The sequence below is a fragment of the Trichechus manatus genome, unplaced genomic scaffold (assembly GCF_000243295.1).
Source record: "Trichechus manatus latirostris isolate Lorelei unplaced genomic scaffold, TriManLat1.0 scaffold00053, whole genome shotgun sequence".
NCBI classification, from domain to species: domain Eukaryota; kingdom Metazoa; phylum Chordata; class Mammalia; order Sirenia; family Trichechidae; genus Trichechus; species Trichechus manatus.
The window spans coordinates 13,415,518-13,418,623 of NW_004443989.1; the positions used below are offsets into that span (position 1 = coordinate 13,415,518).

General features: G+C 40.9%; 1 pseudogene; it reads right to left on the bottom strand.

Annotated features, from left to right (window-relative positions):
* Positions 1-184: 184 nt before the first annotated feature.
* Positions 185-1,081, bottom strand: LOC111820844 (ret finger protein-like 1 pseudogene; annotated as a pseudogene).
* Positions 1,082-3,106: the final 2,025 nt, after the last annotated feature.

Here is a 3,106-nt window from a genome sequence, read left to right on the forward strand (position 1 = left end):
TGTTAACCAATGTCATAAAACAATATGTGTACTACTGTTTCCTGAGAAACTATTTGTTCTGTAAGCCTTCCCCTGAAGTACAATAAAAAAAAATACAATCAAAATACTTAATACGTAACTGACTTTCGCTAATTAATCTACTTAATTTATGTTCATGATTCATGAAATATTTCTTACTTTTCTGCTATAAATTTGGACTATGTTTGTATGAAACAGGAAAGTGTTCTGTAAGTGTTTTTGTAGGCAAAGGTAAATTGCCTTGCTCTGGATAAACTGGGGAACTTGTAGTGCCTGGATATTCACAGGGCAGATACTCAGGAAGCCTTGAGTGTCATCACTGACAGGATTTTCAGGAACAATAAATAGGCGTAGTGGCTCCACAGTAGTATTTTCGTGAAAGCAAAGATACAGGATTCAAGGCTAATGTCAGAAAAGGAAACATTTGCCATATCCATATCCAGTAAAATCCCTACTGGCTGTAACCCAGGGTTCATTCACACAGAGGTTCTTCAAAGGCACAGTGTTGTCTGCAAACTTCTCTCTGTCTCTCACACCCACAGTCCAGAAGCCATGTTCTGCAGACAGTTGAATCTCCAAATGTCGATTAACTGATTCTTGGCAAATGCCCAGATCGCATTCTGGGCTTGTTTCCACGTCCACCTCTCAGAAATGGTGGCCGGAGAACTGGGGGGAGCCAAGTAAACATATGGCGTTGCATCTCTCCGCACGATCTTCCCGATTCTGTTTGAAATACCCATATCGAATGTTCCTTAAGTTGTCAGAAATTATGAGGTTATTGTTGGCTGTGTCAACATCTAAGGTCTTATGTACTTGGAACTTAAGCATCCTTGAGTCCGCACATAGAATAGCTGTCAGCTAGGGCTTCTGTTCCTTCATATTGGAAATTAGGTCATGCTGGAAATTCTGTCTGGGTAACCACAGGGCAGAAGGGACACAATAAGCCCTCCCCAGGAAGCTCAGCCTGCAGTGAATTGAAGCACTGAAAGTAGCCAGCATATGCACATTTCAGGTACATGGGTTTTTCAAGACAACCATGGCATATGGGACACGTGCTTGCTTTTTTATTTATTTATTTAATTATTTATTTTGGGTTTATCGCAGTTTTAAAATTTTTTTTATGGTTGTAGTTTAAATGAAGTTTACATTTCAAGTTAGTATCCCATACAAAAATTTATGCATACATTGTTGTGTGACACTAATTGCTCACCCCATACTGCTACAGCACACTCGTCACTTCCACCCTTGATTCCCCAGGTCCATTCAACCAGCTCCTAAACCTCTCTGCCTGCCCCTCTCACCTCCAGACAGAAGCTGCGTGTTTGGTCACTTGTATCTACTTGAGCAAAGAGGCACACTCCCCATGAGTATCATTTTATGTCCCACAGTCCAGTCCAATCCCTGTCTGAAAGGGTTGGCCTCAGAAATTGGTTTAGTTCTGGGCTAATAGAGAATCCAGGGGCCATGCTTTCTGGGGTTCCTCCAGTCTCAGTCAGACCATTAAGTCTGGTGTTCTTACTTGAATTTGAGTTCTGCACCCCATCTTTCTGCTGCTCCAACAGGACTCTGTTGTGTTCCCTATCAGGGCTGTCATTGGTGGTAACTGGGCACCGTCTAGTTCTTCTGGTCCAAGGCTGATGAAGTCTCTGGTTTTTGTGGCCCTTTCTGTCTCTTGGGCTAATACTTTCCTTGTGTCTTTGGTGTTCTTCATTCACCTTTACTCCAGGTGGTTGGGACAAGTTGATGCATCTTAGATGGCCCCTTGCAAGCTTTTAAGGCTGCAGACGCCACTCACTAAAGTAGGATGCAGAACATTTTCTTAATAAGCTTTGTTATGCCAATTGACCTAGATGTCCCCTGAAAGCATGGTCCCCAGACCCCTACCCCTGTTACTCTGTCTCTCAAAGTGTTTGATTGTATTCAGGAAACTTCTTAGCCTTGGTTTAATCCAGTAGTGCTGATTTCCCCTGTAGTGTGTGCTGTCCTTCCCTTCACATAAGATAATTCTTATCTACTATCTAGTTAGTAAATAACCCTCACTCTCCCTCCCCACCCTCATAATCATCACTGAATGTTTTCTTCTGTTTTTAAACCTTTTCTTGAGTTCTTATACTAGTGGTCTTACTCAATATTTCTCCTCCTGTGACTGACTAAAATCACTCAGCATAATAAGTTCCAGCTTCCTCCATGTTATAAGATGTTTCACTGTTTCTTTGTTGTTCTTTATCATTCCTTAGTATTCCGTTATGTGGATATACCATAATTTGTTTATCCATTCGTCCGTTGATAGGCATCTAGGTTGTTTCCATCTTTTTGCTATTGTGAACCGTGCTGCGATGAACATGGGTGTGCATATATCTATTTGTGTGACGGCTCTTATTTCTCTAGAGTATAGTCCAAGGAGCAGGATAGTTGAATTGTATGGTACTTCTATTTCTAGCTTTTTAAGGAAGCACCAAATTGATTTCCAAAGTGGTAGTACTATTTTACATTCCCATCAACAGTGTATCAGTGTCCCAGTTTCTGCACGACCTCTCCAGCATTTATCATTTGGTGTCTTTTGGATTAATGCTAGCCTTGTTGGGGTGAGATGATATCTCATTGTAGTTTTGATCTGCATTTCTCTAATGGCTAATGATCGTGAGCATTTCTTCATGTGTCTGTTAGCTGCCTGAATATCTTCTTTGGTGAAGTGCCTGTTCATATCCTTTGCCCATTTTAAATTGGGTTATTTGTCTTTTTGTTGTTGAAGTTTGGCAGTAACTTGAGATTTTTGTATGTTTATCTTGTATCCTGAAACTTTGCTGAAATCTTCTACTAGTTCCAGTAGTTTTCTCGTGGTTTCTTTGAGGTTTTCTGTGTATAAGATCATATCATCTGCAAACAGAGATACTTTGACTTCTTCTCTACCAATTTGGATGCCCTTTATTTCTAGGTCAAGGCTAGTCAAGGTCCTGGTTTTTGTTAATTGACTCGAAGGTACACCACCACCAGAAAAAGAATATGTCTTCATGGAGTAGATTCCAACTCATAGCGACCCTATAGGATAGAGTAGAACTGGTCCATAGAGTTTCCAAGGAGAGCATGG